Below are 25,224 nucleotides of genomic sequence, written 5' to 3' on the forward strand. Positions count from 1 at the left end.
TCCTTTATAGTTCACCTGATGCTTTTGCCTCATAGCTCTTAAGCTTCTTTCCTTCATCTCCACTGTAGATAACTTGATGACTATGCGCCTAGGCAATGATCTTTTTGTGATGAACTTCCCAGATGTTCTTCGAGCTTCTTGTATTTTGAATATCTAGATCTCTAGCAAGGCTGGGGAAGCCATCCTTGATTTTTTCCCTCAAATATGTTTTTCAGAATTTTAGATTTTTCTTCTTCCTCGGGAACACCAATTATTCTTAGGTTTGGACGCTTAACACAGTCCCAAGCTTCTTGGATATTTTGTTTACGTTTTAAAATCCTTTTTTATTTGTCTTTGATGGATTGGGCTAATTCAAAAGCCTTGTCTTTGCGCTCTGAAGTTTTTTTTTCTGCTCGTTTGAGTATATTGCTGAGACTTTCCAGTGCATTTTGCATTTCTCTGTGTCCTTGATTTCCAGAAGTTGTGATTGTTTTTTTGTTTATGCTATTTCACTGAAGAATTTTCCTTTCATTTCATATATCATGTTTTGTTCTTTTTTTTTCTTTAAGTTGGAGTTCACCTTTCTCTGGTGCCTCCTTGATTAGCTTAATAATTGACCTTCTGAATTCTTTTTCCAGCAATTCAGATATTTCCTTTTGGTTTGGATCCATTGTTGCTGTGCTGGTGTGATCTTTTGGAGGTGTTAACCTCGTTTTGTCATATTACCAGAATTGTTTTTCTGGTTCCTTCTCATTTGGGTAGACTATGTCAGAGGGAAGATCTGGGACTCAAGACCTGCTTTTCAGATTCTTTTGTTCCATGGGGTGCTCCCTTGAGCACCCCTAGGGATGGGGCTTCCTGAGAGCTGAACTGTAGTGATTGTTTTTGCTCTTCTGGGTCTAGCCACCCGGCAGAGCTACTGGGCTCTGGGCTGGTACTGAGGAGTGTCTGCAAAGAGTCCTGTGATGTGATCCATCTTCAGGTCTTTCAGCCATGGATACCAACACCTGCTCCAGTGGAGGTACAGGGGAGTGAAGTGGACTCTGTCCTTGGTCGTGTTTTTGTTCAGTGCACTGGTTTCATGTTGGTTGTCCTTCAGCCAGGAGGTGGTGCTTTCAGGAGTGCATCAGCTGAGGTTGTATAGGGAGAAGACAAGCTTGCCCTTGGGTCACCTTTGAAGTATTCAGGTTTCTCCAGAGGTGGTCAGGGCTGCAGAACTCCCAAGGGATTATGTCCTTTGTCTTTGGCTACCAAGGTAGGTAGAAAAAGACCCCCAGGTGGGACCGGGTTAGGTGTTTCTGATCTCAGATTCTCCTTGGGCAGGGTTTGGTGTGGCTGCTGTAGGGGATGGGGATGTGAGTCCTAGGTCAATGGAGCTATGTTCGCGGGGGGCCTCTGCTGCATCACACAGATCACCAGGAAAGTGGGGGGAAAGGTGGCAGCCACAGGCCTCACCCTGCTCCCATGCAGCCCACAGTCCTAAAGGCTGGTCTCACTCCCACTGTGCCCCCAATAGCACCGAGTCTATTTCTAGGCAGCCGGTGACCTGGGCTGAGAACTTGCCCCAGACCACCAACCTCCGCACTGAGAAGGCAGGCAGACTCACAGATTTTCAGTGTCTCATGGGGCCTGCAGCCTCCATGAAGTTCCTTCAAAGAGTCTGTGGATTCTCTAGGCTTTCCTGGTATGTTGCTGTGGTAGTTCTTGGAACAGAAGTTCACGATGTGAGTCTGTCCACATGCTGCTCTGTCTGTCTGAGCAGGAGCCGCACGCCAGTCCAGCCTCCTATCAGCCATCTTAAGCCCCATTTTCCGTTTCTATATTTTTAAGAAAAGTAGCTGTGGCTGTTGGGCTAAGAAGCATGGAGCTGGCTGGAGGTGCAGGCGGTGGGGCATGACGCTCATACTAGAGATTTGAAAGGACTTCTGGTCTGTTATGGATACAGCCCCTCTGGCTTCAGGGCCGGATTAGTCTCCTGGAGCCTGGCAACTGCCCAGTTCCATGCACTGGGCAGCTTAAAATAGCAGAAATTCACTCCCTCACCGTTCTGGAGCTGGAAGTCTGAGATCACAGCATCCACAGGGCTGGCTCCTGAATCTGTCCCAGCCTCTCCCTGTCCTCAGTGCTTTGCTGGCGAACTCTGGTGTTCCTTGGCTGGTGGGATTCTCTCTCCAGTCACTGCCTCCATCTCCACATGGCATTCTAAGAACTGCAGTTATATTGGATCAGGGCCACCCTGGCGACTTTCATCTTACTACACCTGCAATGACCCTATTTCCAAACAAGGTCACATTTCGAGTTACGGGGGGGTGCAGACTCACATATCTTTTGGGGAGCGTAATTTGACCTCTAGCAGGTACTGTGCTTGGGAACCCCTGTTTCGTTGGCGTCATGGGTCAGTGTCTCAGAGTCTTTGCGAGAGACCCTGCTTTCTGGGGCATGAGCTAAAATCCATGAGCTGCACGCTGACCTGATTTTTATCATGATTTCTGCTTCTGCTACTGCTGGAGGTGTGCAGAGGCCTCCCTGCTGCCTGGGCACTGGCTTTTGTTCCCTTGAGAGATGCCAGGTCGTACTTGAGGCTTGTCTACGGGCACCAGATGCACGGTGACCCTGAGGGAAGACCTGAGGCCACCACAAACTCCTGATCATAGTGGAGACTAATTGGGGATTAGAGAATACTTTTAGGGTGATTTTGCATCAGACCCTTTGTCCTCTACCTACACAAGCCTCAACCCTGGCCTCTTCCTCATCTCATTTAGAGAATGGTCAAGGGGTGTTACTGTCATACCATGTCAAAAGGAGTGAATGAAACACAGGTCCTATTACTTGCCATCAGGCCCCTCTCACTTTTTGCTTAGCAGTGAAGTGCAATCACTAGGTCCTTTCTGACTCAGCCTCTGCAGGCCCTCGGCTGCGGTCCTCTGGAGGCTGGGTGCAGCACCTGCTGTGTCTAGATAAGAGCCGCCATCTCAGACCTGCTGAGTTTTTCTATTTTTCCTCTGCAATTAAGTTTTAATTCTCGTGTTCTCACCTTACCCTCCTATAACTTTGAGAAAACATACAGTATTCTTCTGACACTTTCATCTTCGGGCTTTGGAAAAAGATCATCAGCTCTGGGACCACTCTCTTTGAAAGAGCAGGTGCAGCGCGCACTTTCCCTGGCTCAGCATGGCAAGAAGCACGTGTCAGCGCTGAGGCTCCAGACATGGCCTTGACTCTTACCAGAATGCAGTGTCTTCCTTGTAACACCCCAGGGATATTCAGGTTTCTTTTTCTTTTTTCTTTTTTTGAGACAGGGTCTCACTCTGTCACTCAGGCTGGAGTGCAGCTGTGTAATCTCACCCTCAATTTCCTGGGCTCCATTGATCCTCCTGCCTCAGCCTCCTGAGTAGCTGCCTGGTTAATTTTTATGTTTTTTTTTTTTTTTTTTTTTTTTTTTTTTTGTAGAGATAGGGTTTGCTTTGTTGCCCAGGCTGGTCTTGAACTCCCAACCTCAAGTGATCCTACCACTTTGGCCTCCCAAAGTGCTGAAATTACAGGTGTGAGCCACCACACCCAGCCTCATTGTTGTTTTTTTTTTCTTCTTTAGACGAAGTTTCACTCTTGTTGCCCAGGCTGGAGTGTAATGGCATGATCTCAGCTCATTGCAACCTCTGCCTTCTGTGTTCAAGTGACTATCCTGCCTCAGCCTCCTGAGTAGCTGGGATTACAGGCATGCATCACCACACCTGGCTAATTTTTTGTATTTTTAGTAGAGACAGGGTTTCTCCATGTTGGTCAGGCTGGTCTCAAACTCCCGACCTCAGATGATCTGCCTGCCTTGGCCTTCCGAAGTGCTGGGATTACAGGTGTGAGGCAGCATGCGCGACCCAGTTTTCTTTTTAAACAACGTGAGATGGTATGTTTCAAGGTTAGTGATTAGTTAAGCCTCCTGGGCTCAGGACGCAACTCACTGGCATTTTGTTATAGTAAGGACATGTTGTCTAGCATTACATACCCTCAGAGTGCTGCTGGAGAAATGGCGAGGAAAGGAAAGTACCACACCTTGTTTTCCTAGAGGGTTGTAAAGGTGCATTTGAAAACCAGCTCCCCAAACCATTTGCCCAGTCCTGGAATGTGTCTGTGCCAGGCAAATTTTCTCTGTTTTTCAGCCACAGAGGATCCCCGGGCGGCTCTGCTTGTGGGGAGGTGGAGAGAGGAAGGCCGTCGCACTCTCACATGGAAGCCTGGAAGTCTGTTTCTTTTTGCTGTGCATGGGAACCACCGAGACTTTTGATAAAACTTCAGGTTCTGGTCCAGTGGGTTTCTCACAGGCTTCACGGGGACATGGTGCCCAGGTGCCAGAGCATGCTTGAGTATGGACGGTGCAGGACACTGCAGATCAAGGAGCAAGGCCACGGGCACAGAGCAGCCCAGAGGTCTGTTCTAGGAGCAAAGGAATCATTTGGGGGCAGCTTTGCAGAACATTTTCCAGCATTCACTTTCAAATTCTTATTTCCTGCAAACAAGTGGCATTATGGCGTCTTTTTTTTATGTTAACACTAAGCTTATTGCTCACATACACACACACACACACACATATATATGGAATAATACTAATTTCATTCAATAGTTGAACTCATTACCTATTGGAGAGGTCAATTTTTGTCTCTTTCTATTTTAGTTAATTTTAAAAGTCCACAAATTTATCATCCTACCACCTTAGAGAGCAGAAGCCCAAAATCAGTCTCACTGGGCTGCAATCCAGGCATCAGCAGAGCGCCTTCCTTGTGGAAGCCTAAGGGAGAACCCATTTCTGGGCCTTAGCCCACATACCCTGGCTGGAGGGCCTGCGCCCCACCTCCAGAGCCTCCAGTGCCACTTCTCTCCGGCCCTGATTTCCTCCTCCTCCTCATAAGTGTCCTTGTGACTGCATTGGGATGACATCTATTTTTACATTGGTGAACCATACTATTCCGAAGCCCCCATTATAAACAAGAACTGAGTCCATTTCATTTTACATTTAGAAAATAATGATAAATATACAGTAACCCCTCAGATATGGTAAGGCTCCATTCTGCCTTATTCTAACATCTTTCCTTAAAAGGTGCTATATCAATAGTACACATTTACTCACTGATTTATCTAACAAACATTTCTTCAGAATGTATCCTGGAAAAGGCCACGTAGACACTGTAGCGATGAATGACAAGTCCTCTGGTTTTTGGGTGTTTGATGTGCGGGAGACGTGATCATCACAGTATAAAATATGTAGTCATGAATTCATGGAACAATGCAGGAAGCTACTTTGAACATAACCACCTAATTACAGGAAAAAAGCAATAAAGACACAAGGGGGAAAACACCGTGACTTACCTGCAGGTCCCCCAGTGGGTGGCTGTGAGTTCCTTCTAGATGCTGGAACTAATTCTCACAAACGTGGTGGCGTGAAACAACACATACTGGTCGTCTTACAGTTCTGGAGGGCATAGGTCCTAAGATCGAGGAATTGGCAGGCTGCATTTCATTTCCAGAACCCGCTTCCTGCCTGTGCCAGCCTCCAGAGGTGCCAGCACTCCTTGGCTCATGGCCCTTTCCCGCAGCAGGCTCGCTCCCATGCTCCCATCCTCCCATCCATCCCGACCTCTGTGGCCACATCTTGTCCTCTGACTCTAACCTGCTGCTTTCCTCTTATGAGGGCCCTGGTGCAATTAAACTTGCATGGAAAATCCAAGATGGTCCTCGATTGTCCAAAGATGCAAAAACCCTTTGCCACATACCATTCTCACAGGTCCTAGGGCTTAGCACACGGACATCTGTCAGTATCTTTGGGGCCAAGATTCCGAGTCCTCCAGTGGTGAGGCCTTGAGGATACCTGGTCTGCCTGTAAGAAAACAAACCTGAAACAAAAGACTGGGAAGGACTGCTGTGTATTAATGAGACATAGGGACATGATAATACAACATAACATTTACTTGTTGGTTCCATTCTGATTTGAAGAAACCAACAGTAAAATGCATTTCTTTGGACAACTGGGGGACTTTGAACATGGATTAGATAACCTTTTTTGATTTTGTTTTATATTTGTATTTTTTTGTTAATATTTTTTGCCTAAGTTTGTTTTTTGGTGATATATATAAACCATAACATTTCATTCCTAAATCAATATGACTCTCTGAAAAATACATTTTCCTCCATAAGCACAATGCTGTTATTGACACGCTGACACTGTCATCCTTGCCTTCCCCAAAACCATTGCGTTAGGAAGGTCAGAAGCACTTCACCTTATAAGTGAATGGCTGACCACCCTTCTCCCGTGTTATTTCACTTCCTTGAAAAAATCAATTATAGCTAAATTGTACCTCTGTTGGACAAGGCATTGATTTCCAACCGTTAATTTTAGCAAATAATGTTAGCTGCTGACTGGCTGGTACAGGGCTTTCAAGCCTGAGGTCCTCAGCCCATGACTCAGGTGCTTCCTGTGAGCCAGTAAGGGCTTTGGCTTTGTGATGTGGGGCTTTTGCCAAGGAGCGTGTGCTCACGCAGAGCCTGTGTTGCGTTTGTGTGTCTCCGACACAGGAGCCAAACCAGCTGTCGAGCTCATTTGGAACCAGAAACACTTCTGCTTAATTTCCATTTCTAATGTGCAAGCTTTATTTTCGTTTCGTAGGAGAAGATATTTGGATAGATTATTGGTGAAAAGCAAACAACTAAGTACAACAAAAACCTTCCAGTTATGCCTAGGACTTAGAAGGCAGTGATAACCTGGTTTGCAATGAAACCCAGCCGGGCCCTCAGGGAACCCCGCCTTCCCTGAACTCATCGGGAGCGGGGCGGCCAGGTGGCTGCAGCCTGAAGCGTGGGGAGCCTGGGAGGGGAGGAGGGTGGGTAGAAGATGCCGCCACCCCCACAGCGGTGATGAGGACACAGCTGGGTGTGGGCCCAGCGCCAGCCTAGGACCCCAGAGCCCCAGATACGGGGCCATCCTCACTCCAGTGTCCTCTGCAGCCTTCTCGCGGTGGGAGAGGACTGGGGAATAGGCAGGAGCGGGGAGCCCTTGGGGTGGTGCAGAGCCCTCATCCAGTGGGAGGAGGAAGGCCCTGCCTGGGAGGAGAGGTGGGAGCTCTCAGAGGGTCAGGAGTGACGCCTGCTCTGCAATGAGTCTGAGCTGAGAGAATTGCAGTGTGGCCTCTGGCCCAGGGAAGGGCTGCTGACTGAGGCTGGGGGGCAGGGAGTGACCGAGCCTGCCACCCTGGGGAAGGGCTGGGAGAGCCTCCAGAGGGCTGTTCTGTAGGATTGGGCAGGGGGCTCTCCCACCCCAGACCCTTGAGGCCCGGGTCCTCGAGCTGCCTCTGAGACAGGCTGGACAGGAGACCTTGGAGCCCCCTGGCCTCACCCCACACCTCCCAGCAAGAATGGACAGCATCGGTCTTCCTCGGGTGGGGCACGCGGTGAAGAGGCAGCTGTGGCCAGGTGAGCAGCACCCGCTCAGTGCTGAGGGTGGAGTGGATACTGGAAATCCCGCTGTGTCGGGCCAGGTCCCAAGTCCCACGGGAAGCTCAGCCACAGGTGCCTGAGCAGGACTGAATTACGCATGTCCCTATGTCTCATTAATACGCACTGAAGGCAAAGACCAAGCAGCGAGGCCTGGTCAGCTCCTGACAAGAGAAATCCCGGCTCAGGGACCGAGGTGAGCCAGCTAGGGTGCAGGTGTCATTTAATGTCATCTTGGCCTTTGCTGTTCTTCCACTCACCGTACCCAGTATGTGATTAACAATTTGAAGACACATACCAAAACAAAAGCCTACCTGTCCTCAAGACTGGCCCAGACACTAGAACCAACAGACGAGACTTGAAAGTCACTATAATAAATGTGATAAAAGATCTAGCAGAACGAGTGGACAGTGTGCCTGAGGAGACAGTTTCAGCACAGAGGGGAAAGCGATGAAGTCACATGCTGTGTTAGAAACCTTCAGAAGTGACACCAGAGGTGAAGTATTCTGTAATGAGTTAATTAATAGATTGGGCGCAGCAGTGGAAAAAATCAGAAAACTCGGAGGTAGAAAAGTAGAAAATATTTAACATGTATATGTACTCACTGTATAGTCTTATATTTATTAAAGATTTTTTAATTTGTTAAAAACCCCCAGAAGGAAGTTGTCAGACTAATTGAATTCACTAGTGAATTCTATCAAACATTTAAGGAGGAAATATTACTAATTCTACACAAATATGTCCGGAAAATAAAATAGGAGGAAGTATTTTATGAAGCCAGAATTACCCTGATACTAAAACCCACACAAAGACAAGGAAAAACAAAAACAAAACGATAGGACAATGTCTCTCCTAAATATACACTTAAAAATAATATACATTTTCCTCAGGAAAATATTAGCAAGTTGAATCCAGCAATATGTAAAAATAATACATCATAAAAAAGTAGAACTTATCCCAGCAATGCAAATTTGGTTTAATGTTTGAAAATAAATGCATGAAATTTACCGTATTAACAGACTAGAAAGAAACACCATATGATCATCTTAATAGATGCATAAAAATCACTTGAGAAAACTCAATCTATTTCTCCTAAAATTCTAAAAATTTTGGATAAAAAAGAAACATCCTCATGATACAGTGCTTCTACAAAAAGCTTACAGCCAGCATCACACTTAATGTGAAAGACTGAAGGCTTTTGCCTCCAGATTAGGACATTGCACCACTCCCATTCAGCATTATACTGAAAATTATTGGTAGTGCAAGAAGGTAAGAAAGAAATGTAACTTACACAAATTGGAAAGGAAGAAAGTAACCTGCATTTATTTTCATACAACATTACTATTTACATAGAAGATTCCAAATGATCTACAAAAGCATCTATTAAGACTAATGTGTTTAGTATGGTTCCAAGATGAAAGATAAATATGCAAAAGTCAATTTTTTGTTTATAAAGGCAACAAAACATGAGAAATTAAAATGACATACAGTGGCATCCCAATATTACAAAATATGTGCAAGATTTGTATACTGAAAACTACAAAACATGGCTGAGAGGTTAGAGAAGTTCTAAATGAATAATGCATGATAAGGTCATGATCAGAAGATTTAGTATTGTTAGGGGTGCTGGTTTTGCAAACTGATTTTGAGAATCCAATGCAACACCAAAATCTCCACAGAATTTGGCAAACAGATTCTTAAACGTAATCAGAAGTTCAGAGGATATAGAATAACCCAAAGAACTTTGCGAAAGAAGAATAAAGTTGGAGAACTCACACTGTGTCTTTTAAAGCTGTACTACAGTGATGCAGTCATCAAGACAGTACAGTATTGGCATAAAAGTAGACATAGTCAACGGAATGAATAAAAACAGACTGTCACACTATGGTCAACTGGTTTTTGACACAGATGCCAGTGTAATTCAATGAGGGGAAAGCTTATCTTTTTAAAAAATGGTGTTTGAACAACTAGATATTTATAAATATAAACCTTGGTGTTTGCATTATTTATAAAAGTAACTAAAAATGGATCATTGACCTAAATTTAAGACCTAAAACAATAACACTGATAGAAGAAAGCATTGCTGGTTTAAGCAAAGGTTTTCTAGGTATGGCACAAAAAGCATGAACTGAAAAATAAATAGGACTCCAGACAAACTAAAGACTCCTGTCCTTGAAAAGACACTGTCAGAAAAATCAAAAGACTGACCACAGTGGGAGAAAATATTTTTAAAACACATACCTCATAAAAGATTTATATCCAGATTACATCCAGAACTCTTACAATTAGAAAATAAGACAATCATCCAATAAAAATGGGCAAAAGATTTGAACAGATATTTTTGTTTTAACTTGAGGTTCAGGGCCAGATGTGCAGGTTTGTTATATAAATAAACTGTCATGGGGGTTTGTGGTACAGATTGTTTCCTCACCCAGGTACTAAACCCAGTACCCAATCATTTTTTTTCTGATTCTCTCCCTCCTCCTGCCTTCCACCCTCTGATATGCCCCATTGTCTGTTGTTCCTTCCTTTGTGTCCATGTCTTCTCGTCATGTAGCTCCCACTTAGAGAATATGTGGTATTCAGTTTTCTGTTCCTGCTGAACAGACATTTTAACAAAGACATGAGAACGGCAGATGAGCCTGTGAAAAGACGCTCAACATCATGAGTCATTTATGATGTGCAGATTAAAACCACAGTGAGATACTGATACAAGTCTACTAGAATAGCTAAAACTGAAAAGTCTGACAGCATCAAGTGCAGACAAAGTGGTGAAGTAACTGGAACTCTTCCATTGTTGGTGGGAGTGCAAAATGATGCAGCTACTTTGGAAAATAGTTGGGCCACATCTTTTATAGGTAAACATACCCTTGCCATATGACCCAATGCTTTCACCCTTAGATATTTATATAAAAGGGGCCAGGCATGGTGGCTCACACCTGTAATCCAAGCACTTTGGGAGGCCAAGATGGGAGGATCACTTGAGGCCAGGAGTTTGAGACCAGCCTGGTTAACATAGTGAAACCCCAACTCTGTTAAAAAAAAAAAAAAAAAAAAAAGAATTTATGCAAAAGGAATAAAAACATACATCCATGAAAATGCCTGAATGTGGTCATTTACAGCAGCTTTACTCGTCACAAAAAGCTGGAACCTGCTCAAATGGCTATCAACTTGTGAACAGATAAATTGTGTTCTGCATCTACACATGGGACAATTCTCTGCAATAAAAGGAACAAACCAGGGTTGACTGCAGCAACACAAGTGCATCTCACAAGAATTAGTCTGAAGGAAGGCAGCCAGGCCCAAATGCTGTGTATTGCATACTCCACTTCTACGTGTAGATCAGTGGTGTCCAAGAAGTGTGGGCTGCAAGAGGAAACTGACAAAGGGACATGAGGGAAGCGTTTAGGGCAAGGAAATGTGCCATGCCTTGGTTGTCATCATGGTTACATGACTACACATTTGTAAAAATTCATTGATCTCTACATTTAAAGGAAGTGACTTCTCCTGTAGGTAAATCAAATGTCAATAAATCTGACTTAGGAAAACATAAACTCTAGGGAGTTACAGTTTCAAATATTACATCATAAAGGAAAAGTCCATATTCAGTCACAGACTGACTTTGGATCCTATTAATGTAGATAGTAGCTAGTTTCATCTTTGTTGTTCCTGATGCCTTTGTTGGCTAAGAATGGTTTCTTCCAACAGATCACCTTGCTGTGAGTCTATTTCACCACTTTGGCCTTTTCTAAGCTTGTTTCATCACGTGTAGGATAATATTTGTATTTTCTTCATGGTTGTGAGGAAGAAAAGTGGTAATACCATGCAAGTGCTTGGCTAACTGTGGGCACATAGTAAGCCCTCAATAAATGTCTGCTATTATGATTATTTGTATTATCATGAAAGAAAACGTTGCTAAAATCTTAATTAAGCAAATTAAACTGCATTTACATAAGACGACAAGCTGCTTTCAAATATATTGGCAAGATCTATTTGCAATGAGACATTTTAATGTGAACATTATAAATACAATTTGCTCTTTAAGGTATTGTGATTAAAGTCTTGGCTCAATTCTTTTCTAACATTTAGTTTCTTTAATTATAAGTGCTTGGAAGTAATAAAATGACATTTAAAATACTTTAATGATTCATGATTTTTGTTAATTCTGACGATTTCCCCAGTTAGATCAAATTAATAACTTTGAACATCAAAAGTAACCATTTAGTAACAAATCTGTCAATTTTCTGGATCTCCTGCATTTCCTAACATTTAAACTGTGGGGCACTGTGACCTCCCAGCATGCTTCTTAAGAGAAGGATTCAGAAAGTTTATTTTCTAGATGGAGTTAGTTTCTCTTGACGAGTGGACTTACCGTAGAGAAAACACCAATAAAAGTTCCATTCGTAGCTATTATATTTAAAAGTTTATTGCATTTTTGTCTCTAGAGTAGTATCATGGTGTGGCCAGGGGCAGTATTGCCTGGGGTTCCAATCCTGGGCTCTGGGGTCTGTCAGAAGTAGATTCAAACTGGATTAAAAATCCAGCTCAGCCTCTGCTGTCTGTGCATCTGTGAGTAAATCCAAGTTATGTGTTGAGAGCCTGGAGCTTCCCTGCAACTTCCTCAGCACAACGAACGTGTCCAAATCCCACTTCCTCCCAGGCCAGGCAAATCCCAACACCATCAGCCATTTTCTTCCTGTTGGCATCATTAAAAATACTCCTAAGTCATTTTCAAGGCCAAATCAGAAATCTGGTATGTGTCTTATGTTCTTCCTCTGTCATACCATGCAACCAACTCACTACTGTAGATTCTCTCTCCCCCCACTTATGTATATATGTATCTATCATCCATGTATCTATGTATCTATTTTCTATGTATCTATGAAGCTATCCATTATCCATAATCTATCATCTATCAACTATGTATATACGTAGTATTTATCACCTATATATCTATTATCTGTCATCTATCATCTATGTATTATCTATCTAGTATGTAATTCTGTTATCGAGTGTATGTATATAGATGTGGTAAAATATAATTTGTTTACGAATATTTCCTGTTACAGTTTTTATTTTCAGTTTTGGAATTTCTCTCTGGTCTTTTGCTACTGAGCCCAGGACCATGGAAGGTGAGGGTGAATGCGGCATGGAAATAGGAACAGCACCCGTTCCCTAAGGGAGCTCCTCTCAGGAGGGGCCAAGCCTTCCTCTGTGGGAAGAAGGAGCTGTGAAGAGGTGCAGACAGGGCACGAGTGTCTTGGTCCTCACTGCCCTTACAGCTGAAGCTTTCTGTCTGGCAGGGGCAGCGGGGAAGGTGTGATGCTGGTGTAGAAATACACAGAGTGGTTGAAGGGCAAATTCGAGTTGAAGTAGAGAAGCTCCATGGTCATCATGGCCGCAGACCCACTGTGGACCTGAGCAGGAGAGAGATGGCAGGGAGGGTAAGGATCAGAGAAGGGATCCCTGGCGAGGTCTCTGGTCCTGGATGCATGCAGCAGCCTCTGAGGAACCTGCTTCTGAGGAAGTTTAGTGAGGTGCACAGGACCAACACCTGCGGAGAGTGGAGGAGGAGGTTGGGGCAGGGAGCAGCTGCATCGTCAGTGTGGATGGCCCAGGAGGGAGGCGCCTCTTCCATCAAGGGTTCTCTCCGTGGACGGACCCAACACCCCCTGCCACTGGAGGGTCTGGGCTCCAGGCCCTCAGAGGTGTGGTCGGCCACGTGCATGGTGAGTCAGGGGTCCAGGGAGGCCTTTGTTGCAGAAGAAACTCCCTAACCACAGTGTGTGGCCCAGCCCAAGGGAGAGCCTGGCTCTGGCCAGAGTGCCCAATGGTCAGGGCTCTAGCTTGATAGGGAGGAGCTGAGAAAGAGGAAACAAGAATGTCCCAAATCTCAAAGAAAAGGCCTTAAAAATCAACACTGTGCCAGGATGGAAGGCTGTGGCTCTAGGATCCCACACAGCCATGGAGATGACAGCTAAGGCAGCAACACAGGTTTCAGCTCCCACTTTCAGATCTGGGCCTGAGAGGACTGATGCTTAGCGTGATGAGAAATGTCAGATCCCATAGCAGAAAGCTGTGGACTTGCATGCTAAGGCGGATTTACTGAACTGTGCCCCGAGAGAGCCGAGTTCTGACTTCCCTTGCCCTGTAGGAAACTGTCTGTGAACTCTGCACGTGTCATTTCTTGTGCGTGCATTGGGAGAGATGTTTTATACTTTGTATCAGTGATGAGTTTTTTTTGTTTTTTAAAGAAATTATAAAAACATAAAATGTAGCATCTTAACGGTTCCTAAGTATGCAGTTCAGAGGTATTCAGGCTTTCACGTCGTCGTACAACCATCACCGTCATCCCCCTCCAGAATACTTCTCATTTTGCACAACTGAAACTGTCTGCCTGTTAAAAACTAACCACCTCTCTCTTCTTCCCTTCCCTCAGCCACTTCCCCATTGAGACAGCAACTGTTCTGCTTTCTGTCTTTATAATTTTGACACTCTAGGCATCTCACGTAAGCAGAATCACACAGCATTTGGCTTTTTGCAACTGGCGTATTCACTTAGCATAATGTCCTCAAGGTTATGGGCTCCATGTTGCAGCATGTGTGAAAATTCCTTTTCTTTTCTTTCTGAAATGGAGTTTTGCTTTTGTTGCTCAGGCTGGAGTTCAATGGTGCGATCGCGGCTCACTGCAATCTCCGCCTCCCGGGTTCAAGCAATTCTCCTCCCCTGGCCTCTGGAGTAGCTGGGATTACAGGTGCCCACCACCACGCCCAGCTAATTTTTGTATTTTTAGTAGAGATGAGGTTTCACCATGTTAGCCAGGCTAGTCTTGAACTCCGGACCTCAGGTGATCCACCTGCCTCGGACTCCCAAAGTGCTGGGATTACAGGCATGAACCACTGCACCTGGCCAAATTCCTTTTCTTCTGAAGGCAGAACGGTGTTCCATTGTAGATACATGCACATCGCGTTTTGTTCCTCCGCTCGTGTGCTGATGGACCGTTGGATTGCTTCCATCTTTAGAACACTGTGAGTCTTTAGAGCACTGTGAGTCATGCTGTTGTGAACATGGGTGGACAAATACCTGTTGGAGTCTCTGCTTTCAGTTCTTTGGGGTACACATCCAGTGGGGGAACTGATGGACCATATGATAATTCTTTTTTTTTTTTTTTGAGACGGAGTCTTGCTCTGTCGCCCAGGCTGGAGTGCAGTGGTGTGATCTCAGCTCACTGCAAGCTCCGCCTCCCGGGTTCAGGCCATTCTCCTGCCTCAGCCTCCCGAGTAGCTGGAACTACAGGTGCCCGTCACCACACCTGGCTAATTTTTTGTATATTTAGTAGAGACGGGGTTTCACTGTGTTAGCCAGACGGTCTCCATCTCCTGACCTCGTGATCCGCCCGCCTCGGCCTCCCAAAGTGCTGGGATTACAGGCGTGAGCCACTGCGCCCGGCCAATAATTCATTTTTAAATGTTTTTGAGGAACCACCATCCAGTTTTCCATAGCAGCTACACAATTTTACATTTCCACCAGTAGTGCCACGAGGGTTTCACTTTCTCCACATCCTTGCCAATTGCTATTTTCTGCTTTGTTGATAGTAGCTATACCAATGGGTGTGAAGCGGTGTCTTACCGTGGCTTTAATTTGCATTTCTCTCATGATTAGTGATGTTGAGCATTTCTCTGTGTGCTTATTGGTCACTTGTAGTCTTCTGTGGAGAAATGTTTGTTCAAGTCATTTGCTATTTGTTAATTGGGTTATTTGGTTTTTTATTGTTATTGAGGTTATTAAGTTGCAGGAGGTTTTTATACATTCCAGATATTAACCCCTTATCTGATACATGATTTGCAAATATTTTCTCCCATTCTGTGGGTTGTCATTTCATCCTGTTGCTTGTATCTTTTGATGTACAAAAGTTTTACATTTTGATAACATCTGATTTATCTATTTTTTTCTTTTGTTGCCTGTGCCTTTGATGTCACATCCAAGAAATCATTACCCAATCCAATGTGATAAAGCTTTTCTCATCTTTTCTTCTAAGAGTTTTATAGTAGTAGGTCTTACATTTACATTTTTCATCTATCTTTAGTCAATTTTTGTATATGATATAGAGTATGTCCAACTATATTATTTTGCATGTTGATACTCAGTTTTCACAAGACCATTTGATGAGTCAATGATTCCACTTTTAAGGCATGTTGAATACATTTATATCTCAAGCTTTGTTAGATTTTTATGTAATAAATGTATTCCCATAAAGTACTTGCTCTACTTCTACCCTAGAAATATTAAGAGCAAAAGAATTCCACAAGGAAGGGTTAAGGAAAGGGCAGATATGGCATGAGCCCAACGTGGTTTGTCATCTAGCACTGGGGACTGTGGCATGGCAGTTTTGCCTGAATTCTGTCCCCACAGGAAGGTGGGGGGTGTGGAGTTGGGGAGGAAGAGGAATAGAGGGCAGGTCTTTCAGAAGAGGCTCTGTAGGTGACAGGTTCACCTTCCAGGCCATTCTGACCACTAGGCTCTGATTCTGTGCCCACTTTGTGGCCATCAGAGGACTCCCTGAGGCCACAGCGCTGGGCTAAAGCTGGGAGGGAACAGGTGCGATGCCCATGCCCCATGCTGACCCCGAGGTGTATTTGTCGCCATCATGAGATCTCATCCATGGGTTTGTACTTACTTTTGCTCCAGCACGTTTCTGTGGTTTGATGTAGCAAGTTCTGTCAGGTGCCTGCAGCTAATTGACATCTCTTCTAACAGAATATATGCATATTTACAGATGTGTGTTTACACCCAATCTGCATTCCAAGAGGAAGTTGAGCCACCTTATTAATTTAAAATGCTTCTCACACAATAGACTGAAACTACAAACCAGATTAAGGGGACAGAACAATGAAGGCAGGGCATAAAACATGAGATCACAGTGCACCAGCCTATCCTTCTAGTTTGCTTTCATATTTTGTGTTCAAATTGTTATATTTAAGCTACACAGCGTGAGATTTTGATGTTCATATACATCGTGATCTGATTACGACAGACAGTCTCATTCACTTACCCATTCTTCACACAGTTACCTTGTTTTTGGTGGTGTGAACACTTGAGATGGACTCTCAGCAAATTTTCAGTATACAATGGAATGTTCATAAGTGGTCCCCATGCTGTGTGTTAGATGTTGCCAACCTTAATAACAGAGAGTGGCTTTCTAAAAGAAAATGTTTGGGAGTAGAGCATTGCAATGGGAATACATGTGCCATAGTAAACTATGTGTATATTCAGGAGATAAAGACAGAGGTTTTTAAAGAAAAAAATGAGGAGGAATACATAATTGTTTTGCCATAATTATTCTTGGCCACAAGATCAATAAGAAGGCTGAACGGTGTTCCATTGTAGATATATACACATCACATTTTGTTCCTACAGTCCGAGGTTGGACAGGCAGTTTTGGGGCAGGTGTCCTTCCAGAAGGATTTTTTTTTGGTATAAGGTTGCAAGGGCCTTTGTGCAAGGTTGTGGTTTTCGTAAAGTCTTTTTCATTGTCAGGTGTACAAGCCTGAGAACCTTTTCTTCCTGGCCTTCCCCAGCTCTCTTTGTCAGGGTTTTCTTAACTTCAGTGACTCCATTTTGATTCTGACAACTTTAACAACCTTTACAACTTATCATCCTACATAACTAACACTTTGTGCTCTTTGACCAAGGTCTCCCCATACCCCCACCTCCCTGCCCTTAGTGACCACCATTCTACTCTCTGCTTCTATGTTAAAAGTAGGTTTGGAATTCAACCCTGAGCTTTCTAGAGGCCTAAGTCAAAGGGGAAATGTGATCAGTTATATAATTCGAGTGTCTGCACATTAAAACACAAGAGTGGCCCAGAAATATAGCCTTTCTGAACACTATGGTCTGAGATTAATTATTCCTGTATCTTCCCATCAAGAGTACCCTCAATAATCCAGTAGACCAAACCCTGCACTAAATCTAGTACTGAATTTCATATATGTCCCTTTTATAGGGTCTATAAATAGAGAGTATAATGGCAAAACTGAGGTCAATGAAGACAGTTTTAGGGGATGTGAGGCAATGTGGTACCCTAGCTGTGGTAAGCCTAGCTTAATTCAGGGGACAATTTTATAATCCATAAAAAAGCACCTCTTTCCGGCCATCTTTTGTAATAGGGATTTACCCAACTAATCTTTTGTGAGAGCCAAATCTCAGAGTTGTCTGCAGGGAGGAGTATGGGAGATTCTGCCTTGAATTGCAGACATACCAAGCAGCGCTGCGGATGACTTGAATCTGATTTAGGACATCCCAGGACATGGCCCAGACTTCTTGAGTCCGACAGTGTGAGCAAAGTGCTCAGGACATCCTAGGAAAAAGAAAAGCGCTCTTTCAATTGACTGTGTGCGAGAGAAGTGAACATTTTAAAAACAGCTAAGGTGTGGAAATGGGAAACGTATCTTTCTACTTTTCCACTTTCTCAGAACACACGAAAAACTTCCTATCCATTTTTATATGTAAAATATAAACTACATAAGAACATGAGCGTTTAATGGGAGGACAAAGAAAAATGTGAAAAGTATCTCATATGCTTTGTTTTTTCCAGCTGTTTAATAACGTTTATGTTTGTTTTTCTTGGTAAAACTTAAAATATCCACCAACCTAGGCAATTTGCCAGAAGAGAACATCTATTTCTGCCCGAAGTGTTTTTTAATGACTCATTGTTGTGCTTGCCTTGGTTCATCCTTTCAGGTTAATTTTATCCAATTTTCTTTACTTTCTACTCACAAATATTGTGAAAGGCAGGAGCTCAGATGACAGCCCAGTGGAGGAATCTGTTCCTTCTTGCTGTGGACATTTCATCCGTGCTGCGGTCTGAATGCTTGTGTCTCTCCCAGAATTCGTGTTGAAATCCTAACCCTCAAGGTGATGGTATTGGGAGGTGGGGCCTTGGGAGATGATGGGATCATGAGGGTGATAATCTCATGCATGGGATTAGTGCCCTTATAAAGGAGACCCCAGAAAGCTCCCTCACCGCTTCCACCACTGGACACACAGGGAGAAGGTGCTGTCTATGTACTAGGAAGCGGGTTCTCACCCAACACTGGATCTGCTGGTGCCTTGACCTTGGACTCCCAGCCTCCAGACCTGGGACCAACACATTACTGTTGTTTACCAGCCACCCAGTCTAGGGTATTGGGGTTATAACGATTTGCCAGGATCTGGGTCGTATCAGGGGAAGCAGGCCTGCCCAGGGGTCCCTCTCTGCCGTATTCCACCTAAACTCCATTTCTTCCCCTAAGCCCACGCTCTTCCCCACGGTGTTACCTGGGAAGGAGAGGTCAAAGTTATTCTCTTCAGAATAGTCGCCTTCCCCTCGCAGCCATGGGCGCTCTGGATTCCCAGTGGTCACGGCACCATCAGCCCTGCTTTTTATTCTCGGGACTCGTGGGGTCCCTCCCCTGTGCCCCCACCCCTCAGCATCCAGCACCCCCTCAACTCAGAGCCCCCATTTGTGGGGAGCCCACTCTGCTCTGGCTTTGAAATGGATTCCTGATCATGAAAGTGACATTTGTAAAAGGGTTTTTAGAGGCCCTGCTATTCACTCATGGAAGAACAGCGCTCTGCAACACTGCCCTGTGGGTGGAGGCAGAAGACGGATGGGAAGGCAGCTCCCAGGGGTGCTCCACTCACGGCTCCAGGTTAGCACCCTGGACAGGGTGAAGCACAGGATGCTGTGGCCTGCAACTGTCCTGATGTGATTGCTTCTTTTCACAAAGTTCAGACACACACACATACATACACAGACACACATAGATACACACAGACATACACACACAGAGGCACACAGACACACACAGAGGCATACACACACAGACACACACACAGACACACAGACATACACACAGACACACACATAGACACAGACACACGCAGACATTCAGACACACATAGACACACAGACACACACACACAGACACACACGCTCACACACACTTGCCCTCATGCTAGCACAGAAGGATTTGACTTAGGGTCAGATTAAATAATCAAGTTTCCTTTTAAGTGAAAACTGCCACAGAGAGGTTGGGAAGTATGTCCCCCAGGCATCTTGCAGAGTGAGAACCCCAACAGGTGCCACCTGCTGAGGCAGCGCCGGATACCAGGGGGACAGGCTGCTGTCTGGAGAGTCATCCCGCACAGTGGCTTCTCTGTACACTCGTGGCCCTGGGGCAGACAATTGCACCAGGTCCGGTGCTTGTTGGTCCATACCACATATCCGTCTCTGCTCCGTGGGAGCCCTGCCTCGCTGTCTCCCTTCATTCATTCATTTGCTATGACGTCCTTATACATGACACCTCGGGTGCATGTGCAGGAGCTTCTCCTGGGTGCAGAGATGTGTGTACACTTATACATATGCATACACACAAGCATGTATATTCACATGTGTATACACATATAAACAAGCACGTACATATCACACACACACATACACAGCCAACCAGAGACAGAATTATAGAATCGTTATGTGGAATTATTGAATGGAATTCACATGGAGAGCATAAACGTTTGAGGAGAGCATGCCCAGCTTTTTTCCAGATTGGTTGTTCCAGTTCATACCCCCAACAGCAGAACGTGAGCATACCATCCCGCGTATCAGAGAAGTGCTACATCTTCCCTAACACGTGGTATCATAAGACTTTTTAACTTTTTGCCAATTGAATGGGGATAAATTGAACTTCCCTGATCAAATAAGGTTCACATCTCTCTACATTTTTGGTGGCCGTATCCGATTCCTCTCCTGTGAAATGCCTGTCCGCGTTCATGGTACTGCATAGTTTCTGCTTTTATTTTGGAAAATTTTGAGCAATTGCAGAAGTTGAGGGAATCGCACTAGGAACTTGCTTGCTCTCATTGTGCAACAAATATCACTTATAGAAAATTTTGTTCCACTTTAAACTCCATCTCTTCCCCTAAGCCCACATCCACCAGATTATTTTTGAACAAGTTTATTATCACATTATTTCAGCTACAACTATTTCAAGAAGTATCTCTAAAGATAAGGTCACCCTTTACACATACACACACACACACACTGCAAAACCAATAAGTGCATAACACTTTAATAATAATTTTTTAATGTCATCAAGTGTCAGGTCTTTGACTTTCTCCAGTTATCTGACCTGTAATAGTTAGTTTGAGTCAGGCTCTAAGTGAGGCTCATATACCGTGGTTGGTTGACGCGCCTCTTAAGTTTCATTTAATATGTGGTCTCCTTCCATATCTTGCATATTTCTTGCCTTGTTAAAGAAACTGGACCACTGTCTTGCAGTGTTTCGGGCATTCTGGATCTTTCTGCCTGCTTCCTCGTTGTGTCCTTGAACATGTCCCCTGTCTCATGTAGCTCCTGTCTTCTGTCAGTTGGGTCTAGAGTCTCACCGATATTCAGGTGGGGTCGTCTGCCCTTTGGATGTCTGGTTGTCTCTTTCTTAGTATTGATGATTGCCTAGATCCAGTAATTCACTAGGAATGATCAAAGAGCAATGCCTTCATTCTAGCACTTCTTCATTGTGAACTAGAGTACTTCCTTAAAAGAATTTTGTCATTCTACCAAGAAAAAGTTATGACTGAGGAACCACAACATTCTGTATAAAAATCCACTTACATGGCTCCTTATAGAAAGTCCTAAGATCTAGCAACATGGGATTGCATTCATTCATTCATTCATTGGAAAACACCTGCTGAGCCCCTATGTGCAAGGCATTGCTTTAGGGGATGGACCTGTGCGTGAACAGGGCAGACAAATCCACGTCTTTGTCCTGATTTTCTGCTGGATGGAGACAGACACATAAATAATCCATGAGCTGGGTGGGGTGGTGGGAGGTGGTGGGGCAGGCAGGGAATGGGATGGACTCTTAGTGCAGCTGGAAGTCGTTTGTGTCTGCGTCTAGGGCTGCCCTAACAGAGACCACAGACTGGGCAGCTTTCACAACAGAAAGTTACTTCCTCGCAGCTCTGGGGGCTGGAAATCCAAGGTCGAGGTGTCTGCAGGGTGGGTTCCCACCCCACCTCTCCTTGGCATGCCAGGGTGCCCTCTTGCTGTGTCCTCACAAGGTTGTCGCTGTGAGCAAGCAAAGCCAGGGTGTCTCCCTGTGTCCTAATCTCTTTTCACAAGGACTCAAGTCAGACTGGCTTAGCGTTCCCCTTGTGGTCTCATCTTAGCTGATTTACCTCTTAGAAGGCCTTACCTTCAGACACAGGCACATTCTGAGGCTCTGTGAGTCAGGACTTCAGCACAGGACTTTGCAGGGACACGTCCAGCCCATAAAACCCTTACCAATGTCAAACATGGAATTGCTAGAGTCAGATTTACTTTAAAATCCACTGCAGCTGTTCTGCAAGGACAAGGCTGACAGGGCAGTGGGGAGGAGCAGGAAGCCAGCTCCAGGAGGGATGGTGGTGGCACGAGCAGGGTCCGTGGTGACAGAGGTGGAGGGCCAGGGTCTGGGTGCGTGTTGGGCTTGGGGCTGTCAGACTTGCCAATGCATTGATGTGAGGCCGAGGGAGAGGGATTCAGGATGGTGCCCAGTGTTGAACCTGAACATCTGGGTATGCCGTTAACTGAGAAGGGGAAGAAGGGGACAAGAGCGTGTCTGAGTGGGGAATCTGACACAACAGCGTTAACTTCAGTATGTCTGTGAATAGACAGGTGGAGAGGGCAGGTAGGTGGCCTTAGGAGGGAGGTCATGGAAGGGTCAGGGCCTTACTACTGCGCATCCTCAGCAAACACGGTTTTTAAAGTGAAGGGAAGTTTGTCTTGGAAGAGGCTACAGATGATGAAGGGATGAGGGCTCCGAGTGGAAATCTGGGGCACAGCAGTACTAAAAAGGGAATGAGTGAGGAAACCCAGGGGAGCGTAGGTGGTTACGGCTGGGAGGAGGGATGGCCCACCGCGTCTGCACGGTGGACGCACATGGACAGGGCAGTCCCATGCCAGGCTAAGGGTGGAGCCTGACTGCAGCGTTTACAAGAGAAGCCGCGATTTCTGGCAGAAGAGATAGTGAGCGCCTCCTGTGTTTCTGCCTGCCTCTCTGCCTCTCCACCCTACAACCCCATGCATGTGAAGCGCACCCACATGGCCTGAGCTGCTAAGCCACCCAAAGAGGACAGCCAGGCCCCTCCCCAGAGGGAATGGAGGGCTGATTCTGACTACACACCCAGCCGCACCTGCACCTCAGTTTGCTCAAATGTCTAAGTCACAGGAAGACACAGCAGGAAAGGTTGAAAAACTAAGTTGAGTCAAGCATGTGCTTGATTTTTCTGCCTAGGCCTGTGTCTCATTTTTCCCGAGGAAACGACAGTTAATTGATTGTCTGAGGTAGTACAGGGATCATGCCCATCAATTCCCTCATCAATACCACGGGGCCCACGCCTGGGCTCCTGCCTGCCATTGCCGCCTGAGAAGGAAACCACGCAGCCCCAGCAAGCGTCTCTGTTCCCGGAGTTGCTATGACAGGCTCTTTCCTGGTTTGCAAGGAGAGAGAGAGAGAGAGGAGAACTGTTGCAAACATTAAATGCACCGAGTCATTGGAAGGATTTATAAAATGTAATGGCAGGTATGTGGTCGCTTCCTATGTGGGGCTCGGCCTGGGTGGCAGCTCCCAGCCAGACACACAGAGCAGTTCATCTCTCCTAACGGAGAGGCAGGTGTTTTGTTATTAATCTAAGATTTGTAAATCAATTCCTTTGTTTTTCGATTCAGGATGGACTCGGTGTCATTTGTATAATAAAAGCCACTCCTGGCTCACTCACATTCCAGTGTTTTATCTGTGGGGTGCTCCAGGGAACCTGGAGTCTACAGATGCGAACTGTTGCTCCTGGGGTGTGTCTGCTGGAAAAAATGAGAAATGCTTGTCTCGGTGTTACCCGATCACCTCTATATTTTAAAAATAAAGCCACTGAGCAATTCTAAATAACACTTCAAATGTGCCAGATTTCTGTTCTATTTATACGATTTTATCCTAATCAATACTTATCATTCCTATGTGCTCACTATGTGCCTAGCATGTGACACAAAATATAGTTACCTAATTCAATATCCAAATCCCTATAGCCCTGGACCCATCATTCAAGACACCTGCTTGTCCCTGCCCTTGGCTCCCTGTGATAAAATGCTATTTTGTGCTATGTTTAAAAATTCATCTGTGAGAGATACTTGTTATTCTTACTCGCAGGGAACTTAGGCAAGGAAGAGTGCTTTTACATAATGTTCCTAAACTAGTAGCAGTGCAGTCTGAACGTAGTAATTGGTTAATTATAATTGAACACAATAATTGAGGCCATTATAAGTGGGTTAGTTACTTTTTGTTAAGGAGGCAATTTACTGTCTTATGACATGCGCAGTTGAAAATGTGATGAGCACAATACTCTACAGCAAGTATGGAGAAATGTGTATGTTATATTCATATATATGTAAATCAAAATTACAAGTCAGCTTTTATTGGAATTATTGGAATAAACCTTTCAAAATTATAAGAAAGCTCTTTGTTCTTTACAGTGGAAAGATCTGCACAGTAACTCAACTTTATGGTAACAGAATAGAGCATTTGCTTTAAATTGCATGGTACCAGGAATGTAAACGTTTTCTAACCTATTCTTCTATTTTTTCCACCCACCAAAGTCTTTATATTCCCAAGACAACGACCTTCACACAAGGCTTCTCATTAAATCCCACTGACACAGCCCACTCATCTAAACAGAATTTTCACCAAGATTGAATCCGATAATTTGAGACCTGGGTGAGAGGCACTTAATCTGAGGTTGAGATAGAGGAAGGAAGTCTGGAAACCTTTAAGGAGAAAAGGGCATTCAAGTGGGGTTCTGTGGATGGTTAGGAGTTGGACAGACATGGGAGGCTGGTGGGAGGGTGGGTGGGGCAGTTTTACCTGCACAGGTGACAGCATATGAAGAGATCTAGCAATAGGCTCAGAGCTTAGGGGGAAAGTGGAAGAGGGGATTTTGTCTAACTATATGTACATGTCCTCTGGATAAAAGGACAAAGATCCATACAGATAGCCCATGGCAAACACCTTAAACATAGTCATGGACAGAAAAATGCACTGAAAAGCGCTCCAGCTACGCGCCTTCACCTCAGATTTGCAGGAGTTCCCAAGCTTGATTCCAGGCTTTGTAGGCAAAACACACACTGTCATATAGTGCCCTTGGTGCAGAAAAGTGGAAAAACTCTTGAGGAGGAAAATCAGCCTTATCGGAAAATTATAGATGCCTTTAGCCTTTAACCCAGAAATCCCATTTCTAGTAATTTACCCTGAAGACCCACCTTCATAAATACAGTAGATACAGATTGTTCCTTGAGCATTATTCGTACAGCCAGTTATTGAAAACAACCTTAGTGCTACCCACAGGAGACTTGTTGAATAAACTACAGGATATCTACGCATGGGGCACTGCACAGCCCTAGAAAGAAGGAGCACAATCTCTGTGAAGTATAAGGTAGTTTCCAGGATTTACTTTTAAGGTTTTTACCAAAAGACTATATATGAAGTACAGTGTACCCATAGCTGTGCCCTATCTACACATAGTTGGCCCTGAAGCAGCATACATTTGAACTGGCGAGTCCACTTACACATGCGGGTGGAAAACACGGTACTTGCGGGATGCACAACCCCCCTATAGGACTGACTTTCTGCATTCGCAGGTCCTACAGGAGTGACTGAGGGACTTAGGACTTGAGTAGTTGCAGATTTGGGTATATGGGGTTGA

The 25,224-nt window shown here is 44.8% G+C and overlaps 1 protein-coding gene across 3 annotated transcripts in view; it reads left to right on the plus strand.

The window, feature by feature from the left end:
* RPS6KA2 (ribosomal protein S6 kinase A2) overlaps positions 1-25,224 on the plus strand; it is a 452,505-nt gene that overhangs the window by 17,704 nt on the left and 409,577 nt on the right. The window lies entirely within an intron of this gene.

This window comes from Chlorocebus sabaeus, chromosome 13 (genome assembly GCF_047675955.1).
Source record: "Chlorocebus sabaeus isolate Y175 chromosome 13, mChlSab1.0.hap1, whole genome shotgun sequence".
Lineage (NCBI taxonomy): Eukaryota > Metazoa > Chordata > Mammalia > Primates > Cercopithecidae > Chlorocebus > Chlorocebus sabaeus.